A 10,127-nucleotide genomic window follows, 5' to 3' on the forward strand; every position below is an offset into this window, starting at 1 on the left:
CGGAGAGCTCTGTGTCCAGGGTCGGGCAGGAATCTCTCTACATTGAGGCACCTCGGCTCAAAGCTGCTTCAAAGCCCGCGATGAGTTATTTTAACTCCAAGCGACTCCATGTTTGTGGGCTTGAAGCAGACGGGCCCACAGATGGCCTTTAACACCGTTTCCGGGTTTGTCCGTGTGTGTGTGTGTGTGTGTGTGTCTGTCTGTGTGTGTGTGTCTCTGTGTGTGTGTGTGTATGCGCGCACAACAGCCCCCGTACGTCGGGTGGCAGGTAGCCAGAGGAAGGAGGTGTTAATGAGACGCCGTGGAAGTGGCAGGGGCGCAGGACGGACGGTCTGCAGTGCACTTGGCATTGGATCGGAGAGACAGGTGGCGGCTGGCAGCTGACCGCTCACCTTGGAGAATGGTGAAAGCCTGGTGACAGGGGAGAGATTCAGGGACCGCGAGGAGTCGCACCAGGCCAGGGACCGGGGCCACCTGCGATGGTGGGGACAGATGGCCGCCGCCTCGTCGCCCCAGGTTCTCAGGTGTGATAGGGCGCTGATAGGCAGCCCCGAGACATGACGCTGGACTGGGGTGTGGGGGGGAGGGGTGGAGGCGAACAGACCCAGGAAGGGCGCCAAGAGGCGGTGCCCCACCCGCTGCCGGGAGGGCTGGCAAGTGCAGCTCGGACTCACGCGAGCTTCTGCGTCTTTAAAAAAAATCTTCATTGTTGAAAGTGTAACATGTGTCTCCCCCTTTCTCCCCCACTGACCCCTTCTAGCCCGCCCCGCCCCCTACACCTGGCCTTCACCCCCCTATTGTCTGTGTCCATGGGTTATGCATATACGCATACAACTTCATTGGTTGACCTCTTCCCACCCACCCTCCCCTGCTTCCCTTCGGAGGTTTGCTGAACGAAATAAACTGATGAACAGAAATAGGTCCAGAGACATAGGAGCTTCTGTGCCTTGAAGGATTTCGCACGTGGGGGTCGGTGGCTGTCGCTGTGCTTACGGAGGTCACTTACTAAAGCCTTCGGAGTCCAGGCGAGGAGGTGGCCTTTGCGTTGGAGGCGCTGGCTTTCCGTCGCTGGCCGTCCAGGCCCCTCTCTGGGTTCTTCTCTTTTTCACCTGCTTCTCTGCTCAGTTGCACATTTTTCAGACGCTAACCAAAAAAAAAAAAAGTGCCATCCCGTCACTCTGGGGGGGCCCGTATGGAGCTGGATGTGGGGGTGGCGCGTTCGGGGAGCATCTTTTACAGGCATCCATGGCCTCCGGTACTGGGGTCATTTTCCCATCAGGCTGGGGAGCTGCCCCCCCTGCGGTCCCATTGACCACCCAGAAGTGGTGGAGGCAGAGGAAGTGGAATCCTTGCACCCCACGGCTGCCAAAGCAGGGGGTGACTCCCTAACGCCTCGGGGACGCCAGCTCTGTCAGGAGGGACTGGAGATCCCCGCACCGTCCATGCAAGAGCGAGACCCTGTCCAGGGAAGCGCACGAGGACAGAGAGGGGCCCTCGGGTGCCCTTAACCCAGGCGCCGTGGGCAGCCGAGCTCCCGCGGCAGAGATGATGGGGAATTGACATGGCTGTGTGACAGGGAGGTCTTTACATCCAGGGATGAGAGCGAAAGGGGGAAAATCTATTCCTGTTTCCGGGTGATGTGAAGTCGCCTTTCAGAGTCCCCGCAGCACAACATAGAAAACACTGGGGGTGGCTGGTGGGGGCCGGACAGGGCAGCGCCCACGCCCCCTTCAAGCTCACCCGGGAAGCGTGGGATCCCCCCTGATATGCCTCCTGGCTTTTGTCTCAGCCCGCAGATGACGTTGAGCTCATGGGAGATCGATCAATTTCAGTTAATGTCAAAAAATTAGTTCAAGACCATTTTAGAGAAAAATAGTCCTTTTCTGCTAGTTCCTAGTAATGATCTGACATAGGAGCTGCAATCCTTCTCCCTGGCCGTGGACTCCTTGCGTGGGAGACATTCCCCTAATGGCTGAGATTTAGCATTGTCACCCTGGAAATTAAAGCCCGGTGTCTCCAACTTCATTTTTATAAGGAGAACTTGACATTAATAATTTTTATACCTTTGATTAAATAACTAAAAATACATTCTTATTGGGTTAATAATTACTCCAGATATGTTCGCGGTTTTGACCGTTTCACTGCATTATGATGGCGGGGGAGCACAGTTTCACTCATATATTTGACTTAAATGGCAGTCTTCAGGGATTTGAATCAGAAATTATAAGTCCTGCTGCAATTTACATGTTAAGTTCTATAACCCCGCGATAGTTCAACCATTTGTTAAAAAAACACGCACACACACAACAGTAGGTGGCCTGTGGTGTGATTTTCAATGAATAATTTTATTTTACATCCAGCACAAGGTCCGGCTGAATGTTTCATTACATTAAAATTTCACCAAGTGACATAAACCTGGTAATTAAAACCGCGTTCACGTTTTGCAGCGTGCCGGGTGATTTCTGAAAACATCGATCCGTTCCTCCAGGATGTGGCTGGGCTGGAACTGTAGACATTGGGTGGCAGCACATCTTTAGACACGTTTCTATTTAAATTAGTCTGTGATTTTTTCCTCCTTTTCCGCCAACGAGGCATCTGAAGGAATTCAATGGAAATGAGGAATTCTGTGATTACTTAGCACCTGACTTTGGGGACACACTCCAGACTCATTTCCACCTGGCTCTACGTACGGGGACTCGTTTCCTCTGGATGTTTTCTCTTGTTTTAAAATAGCACGATTGATGATTGTTGCCGCGTTCCTCTCGCATCCCGGTAATTAGCAGCTCTTCTCTGGCGTGTCTTTAATAGAAGGTGGAGAGCGGCATTCGCAGAGCAGGGACCTGTCTCCTGCAAGAAGCCCCAGAATTACCCATGCCATCCGAGATCCCAAAATACCCATCTTGCCCACGGGCACCCGTAGGGTCTGCAATGTACTGACATTATTCTTAGACACACTGCCGGGGACTTCTAGGAATGGTGTCCCAGCAACGACCAATCGCCATCCACCTATCATGGGGGCCGGCGGAGACATTTGGATGGGGACGGGGACTTCTGGGAAACGTTGAAAAAAAAATGCATTATGGTCTGTGTTCCAAGCACAGGGGGAATGAGAGAGGCAGCGACGACGCCACCTGGCCGGCACGGTGCAGAGTGCCCCGGGACCTAGCAGGGCTCGGTGCCGGCCGGACGCTGCCCGTCAGAGGGAATGGCCTTCTCCCTGGGCCTGGGACAGTTGCCTTGTCCCCACCCATGGGGAACGGACAGAGGGCATTTCTGGGCTCGCGGACATCTAGCCCCTCTGTGTTTTGCAGCATCCGTGGCTGCTGCTGGCTTTCTTGCTGTGTGTGTGTGTATGTGTGTGTGTGCGCACATGTGTGTGCTTCTGGGAGAATTTCTTTTCCTTAACACATTCTGAATTGTTAGTACAAGTGGCCTGGGGCTTTTAAAAAGAAAAACATGCAGGTGTATACATTTAAACCACAGATAAACGCCCAGAGGAAGCTGTGGGTGGCCTGGGTGGTGGTGGCGGCATCCTGAATGCCCCCCTCCCCCCTCCCGCTTGTAGTGGGACCTGGGCATGTAACCCTGCCCGCTGCTCTGTGTCTCTTCCCATGTGCTGTCCCCCGCAGCTGGGCGGTGAGTTCACAGGGAGATCGGACACCGGAGAACATCGCGGGTTCGCGCCCGTGCAGCCCCTGCAGGGGAAGATGGATGGGAACGTGGTGGCTGTCCCGAGGTCTGACACCCTCCCGCCACCAAACGGACAGGAACAAGAGAGGCAGGACCAATGGGGAGGGTAAAGGTCGGAGTTGGTGTGCAGGCAGGGCCGCTCCTTACCGCTTTCTGCCCGTTTCTTTGAGGTGTCTGTGATGGAGCCCCATAACCTGGGGAAGGGCGTGTTTCTGATCGGGCCCTGCCCGTCGGCGCATCCTGTGGCTCTGTGAAAGGCCGGTCTCGCGAGGGCAGGGCGGTGGAAATCCTTCAAATACACCGTGTCTCTTGCCTTTTAAACAGTAGAATGGAGAGAGGGGCCCCTCTGTGGATTGTTAGCATCTGAAAGTGTGACAGCCCAGTGTCCAAGCTCCAGAAAGGAGAAGTGGTCCCCAGGCAGTGATGGTGGGCACCCTGGCCCAGCCCCGAGAATGGCAGACGCTCAGGCAAGGATGTCCCAGGAAGAGGGTCTGTGGCGGCCCCACCCACCGAGAAAAAGGCCCAGCACACGGGTGACTGCACTGGGCGGATCTGGAGTAGACGGGCACCGACATCCCACACCTGCCATACCCGGGCTGTCCGACCTCCTTTCCTGTCTCAGCCGAGATGGAGGCGGTCTTCAGAATTCATGCAAACTGCTCACCTGGAGCGCTCCCTGATGCACTTACATTTTCACAGCGAAGGTCTTCTCCACTTGAAAACTGCTTTTCTCCTTGTTTTGTCTTGTTTTGTTTTGTTCTCGCCATGTCTGTGGGTGCATTTCTAGGGGAAAACTAGAATCCCAGGAAGGGAAAGGCTGAGTTAGTGCTAGCCCCTGAATTTCCACCCAATAGGTTTCCAGCAGCCACACCCTTTGTCAGGAATGGGCCAATCGCACCTTCAGGTCTCTAAGTCTGCCAGGGCGACCTGTCTGTCCCTTAAGGAGTCTTTGTGAACCAAAAACGCTTGAACCTTTTGACAGAATGCAGGCCTTGGTAACATTTTCCACACCCCATCCAGAGACTAAGTCCTGTCTCTGGCACGAATACGCTGAGACAAGGCCAGTCCCCATGAGATTCTTAGTCCATTTTCTGTCAAAGGCGTTCAGTCTGCAGTTCCAGGGGACAGTGGGCGTTTCTTACCCAGCCTCGTCCTGCTCATCGGAGTGAGAACCCGTTTGTGCCCACAGGGGGGCAGGGCGGGGTGGACCTGTGAGAGGTGACACACTCATTTTTCCATTTAAGTATTCGCTGATTTGGGAATATTTTGTAAAATTGTTCTTGGTAATTTTTTGAAGAATTTCTTGGCCAAGAAGAATCAATGAATGACATTCATGCTCTAGAATTCAATGTTTATGTTAAAAGTAGACTCAATTTGGGATTTGGGGTGTTTCTGGTGAGAATTTTCCTTTAGCCCTAAAAATGTCTCCCTCCACATGTTCCTGTTCCTTCTCTGACACCTTCCCCCACAGAAAACCCCACAAAGCTAACAGCCGACCCACACAGAGGAGCTGTCCTCATCGAGACATATCGGTGGGCTCCTACATCTCAGAAAAATCTCAAAAAATATTTTGATTTTTTTTCTGATCTATTTTCCTGATTTGGAATATTCAGAAGTTGCAGGTGGCGTGGGGAAAAGTCCCCAGTGAGGAACACACAGCCGCCGTCCACAGCACAGAAAAGGAAGAAGCAAATTCATGTTCTAGGCAGAGCTTTCTCGGCCTCATCTCTATTTACATCAAGCGCGGGCCGCATCCTGAAGGCTCGCGAAAGGGATGTGAACGGCATCTTCTAGGGAAAACGACCCTTAACATAATGGCTACATGGCAAGAGCCCTCCCCGCGCCAGTCCCCAGCTTAAGCGGCGTGCCTCTGTGCACAGAGATTTTCCAGTTCAATTTGGCTGCCTCGTTCTTTATAAAACTGTGTCTTTAGTTTCATTGTATGTCTCTACTAGGAAAGAAAAAAAAATTCCTCTAGAGCAAAAGAGGTTTATCTGCCTGTGTTTTGAAACAGTTTGGGCTCCGTGGTTGCCTCTAAGGTGGTTGCCCCTGCCCCACCCCCATCCTTGTTCCCCGAGGCTAACCATTGTGCGTCCAAAGGAAACCAGCCAACATAAAGGGACTGAGCGTACGGCTGCCCTTCCTGCGGCCCACAGATGTTACCGGAACCCGATTAAAAACCTCCGTCTCCTGCTGCCCCTTTTCATTAGTGTAATAATCATTTATTTTTTATTTTTTTACTTTTTGCCAAATACCTCGCAGAAGCGGGGCAAGGAGAGGGAGAGGAGGAGGCTCGGATCGGCGGTGGGATGGCGGCAGACGCGCGTGGACCCTGGTGGGGAAAATGAGGAGCCGAGGTAATCCATGTGCTGAAATATTTTTGCTTCTTTTTCTAGAAAATGTGCAATTTGGTCAGGCAGAAAAAATTGAACAGAGCCTTCCAAGCAATAAATCACTGGATTGCCGGTGACATTCATACAATGCGGATATAGTGTTAACTGTACGCGTCAGGCGGCCCCCCCTGCACCCAGCCTGTCCCTAGGAGGTGACCTTGCGACGGCGCGGTAATCAATCATTCTGGCACAGGACACACTGTTTTTGTTTAATATTACACTATTGGAATATGCCGCAAACAACGTGTGGAGGAAATTTGGAGAGCGCGCCCTGCGGAAGGGATGCTGCGAGGTGAGTGTGCACTGGCCACTGAGGCTTGCCTGCACCCCACACTCCTGCAGTGAGTACCTAGGTCCCCAAGTCCTTGGCCCTAGACCCCCGCTCATCTGCACCTCCAAACTGCTACTTCCGGCCCGGAGCCCGGAGCATGTAGACAGTAGTTAAAATTTTAAGGGAGCTCTGGCCGGTTCAGTTCAGTGGATAGAGTGTTGGTCTGCGGACTGAAGGGTCCTGGGTTCAATTCTGGTCAAGGGCACATGCCTGGGTTTCAGGCTCGGTCCCCGGTAGGGGGCGTGCAGGAGGCAGCCGATCCATGATTCTCTCTCATCATTGATGTCTCTATCTCTCTCTCCCTCTGTCTTCCTCTCTGAAATCAATAAACATATATTTTTAAAATAATTTTAAGGGAAATAAAAAGCAGAAGTTTGTAGCGATGGGACACCATATCCAGCTCTCCACTGGGATTGTTGGAGGTTGATGTCTTTATGTTTCTCTTTACACCTCTCTTCTCACCAAAATGCTTGGGAAGGACAGAATTGGATTTCACCAATGCAAACTCAGGCGTACCTGGCGACACACCGACGTGCCCTGGCACATTCTGGCAGGGAAACACACCAGGAAGCGTGTTTGGTGTTTTGCCGGTTAACACAGGCCGCCTCCTCCCGGCCCATGAATCCATTGTCTGTAAAGTGAGTTGCTCGCACATAAAGCGGAACGCAGAGGTGGGACCCGCGGCCTTGCTAACTGGCCGGCCGTCATGGTCAGCGGCGGCCAGTCAGGGGCCAGGCTCCCGGCACTCATGGCTCCCCCTGAGCTGCGATTTCATGGAGGAGCTTTTCAAAGAGAAAGGGGTTTTGGTCCGTTACTAAGAGCCCTAGGACCCCCTTTTCTTCTCAGCTGCTCGGCGTGCCCTCCACGGGTAGACGCTGTGGACAGGATGTTGTGCAGCGGATTCTGACTCTATTTGCTAGGGACACACCCCACGCCATCCCCCAGGTCCTGGAACTGGATGTGTTTGTGATGGGACGTCCGTGGGGATTGTGAGCCCACAGGCGGGACGATGGGATTGGACTGCCGATCAGCATCAGCGGGGCTTTCCACGGCCCATCGACGTGGCCCGTTTTAGTTCACATCACATGGCAGCATCTTCTCCCTGACACACTGGCGATTTCCCTGTTTTTCATGGAGAATCAGCAAGTCGGAAGCAGTCAGCTGGTTTTCACAATGTGAGTTCTGGGGCCTCTCGGTGAGCGTGGAAATCACGCAGCCACAGGGAAACAATGGCAGAGTATTTACAATCAGCGTCGCCAGCGGCACTCAGCGAGTGACAGCCCCGCATTCCCCACGCGGGCACCGAGCTCGCTGCCATCACTGGACGTGAGGCTCTTGGTGACACGGCCACGTTTCTGCTTAAGACTTGGGGGTGCACGAGGCCGTCCTCAGAGGCTGGTTCTGATGGGGACTCGGGGCGACTGGACGGGGCTAAGGAAAGTCTGCGGGGGGAGGGCAATTCAGAGGCCACGCCTGTCCGTAAGCGTTCCCGCCTCCTGGACATGACAGGCGTGGGGAGGTCAACATAGATCCATCCTGCCCGGTGCACATTGGGGTGATCTGGTCAGCTTTTGACAGCAAATCACTTATGATTGCATGTGCGTGTGCGTGTGCGTGTGCGTGTGCGCAGAAAGCTCTATCCAGCCAGGAGGAAGCCTCGCTTGGTTCTTATATCAAGTGTCCGTAGACAAGGCAGCACACACAGTTTTGCCAGCAGGAGGGAGGGGCGAGGCACACAGCAACGGGGATAAATGATGCCTTGTCTCCGACCACGATTGCCTCTGGGAAGCAAGGACAGAGACTGGAGCAGAAGGAAATGTGCACCCACACGCACACACCCTCACACACAACACCACACCCTACATGCGCACTCCCACGCACCCACACATGCCCAGGTGCACACACACGCACACATGGTCTACCCCGTGTGAGTGGCGTTTCTGCAGCAGGAGCCAAGGCCCCAGGCTGCAGGCAGCTCCCAGGTACAGGAGGTGGTGCCTGCCTCGCCAGGGCCTGGGGGAGGCCCTTGAGACACAGACGACCCCTCCTTTTTCTTCTTTTGAGATAATCCAGGAGCCCCGGGAACAAGGCTGGGTGGCTCTGTTCATTCAAAACATTAAAAAAAAATCCGTGCTCAGTAAATACGCGATGCTCCAGATTGTCTTTGAGGGAAGAAACTGAGCCCAGGAAATGTCGCTCGCACCCTCCTATGAAGTCGGCGCCCTGAAGGGCTCTGCCCGGGAGCCGTGTCTTGACTTCTGCTTCCCGTGGAAATGGGTGGCGCGAGCTCTGAGTGCACAGCAGCGACCTGACCGCCTCTCTCACTAAGTCAGCTCCGTGATGAGCCAGGGTTGCGTAACGTATGTTCTCCTCCTACCCTCAGCATTTTCTTCTTGTTGTTGCTAAACCTTCCGGGGCCAGGTTTCTGGGTCTCCCGGCTCAATATACAATTCTGTTCTTCAAGAAACGCTACTGCTCCCCCGCAGGGGCGAAGGGGGAGCCAGGGTCTTAATATGCAGCCGGAATCTACGGGCAACTGAACGCAATTTGCATGGCTTTCACTGTGCTAACATTCCAACCTCTAACAGCTAAATGCAAAAAAAGAGAAAGTGGTCTGTCTTTGTGTGTAATTATCTGTTTGTTTGTTTTTGTAAAACTAGCTAAGTTATAATTGCTGCAATGAGCATTTAAAATCTTTTTGGCAAAAGCAGTGAGTGTTTTTCAAACGACTGATAAGAAAACTATTTGAGCAAATTAAAAAAAACAAACAAACAGAAAAATAGGACCATAGAAACCCACTCCCTGGCAAGCTTAAAATGAGAGGTGACATAAATGATCAGCGTCTTGCGAGGCCGTGCAACCCGCCCACACTCCCAGAAGTCCCATTCGTAATATAAACGTGTCTGCTCCGTTTTTAGAAATAGAAAGTTAAGGTGCGAGGCAGGAGATCGGCACCTCTCATTAAAGGCGACGCTCATTTATTTTCTAGTTAAAACTGTTCGATATGCATGTGAAGGGCCAACCTTCTCTTTCCAGAGAAGCATCAAAATGTAAGATTCATTGTGGAGCCTGGCTACTCCTCGCCAACAATAAAAACGGAGTGTCTATAAAAAATGTATTGTTTGCAACCTTACAGGGAGACGCGGATGTTATTTTTCAAACGTGCTTTTCCTTTAAAAGTGCTGGACGCCTGAGCGTGGGCACCCTGCCACTCCAGAAGCAATTTATTGATTTAAAATAATAGTAATGTGCACGTTTGCCTCTTACCTCGGAAGACCCTGCCCGTGAAATATTCCCAGCAAAATATCAAGAAGAGAAATGTTCCTCGAAGCGATTTGAATTGGGAATTGACTTCCACATTCAATTTTTTTTTTGGGGGGGAGTGGTGAGCTCTGACTCCTCTCTCTCTCTCAGATGTTTGTTCAGGAAAAAAGAATTCAGGCTTTGGTCAATTATGTTTCAAAGAACGCATGCAGATGAAGGGCCGGGCACAGCCAGGCGGCCTCTGTGTGTCTCGGGTACCTGGCCAAGGCGCCGGGGCCGAGCGCCCAGAGATGTTATCTTCTGTCCCATCAACAGCTCTTGCCAAGCCTGCTGCGTGGCACCTTTAGAGAGAGAAGAGGGACCTGCAGGATTATTTGCATTTTTGTATTAGGAAATACATGGGTAAGCTTCACCAAGCACCCACGTTCTCACTCCTTTTTTTAAATGTC

This window comes from Myotis davidii, unplaced genomic scaffold (assembly GCF_000327345.1).
Source record: "Myotis davidii unplaced genomic scaffold, ASM32734v1 scaffold72, whole genome shotgun sequence".
Lineage (NCBI taxonomy): Eukaryota > Metazoa > Chordata > Mammalia > Chiroptera > Vespertilionidae > Myotis > Myotis davidii.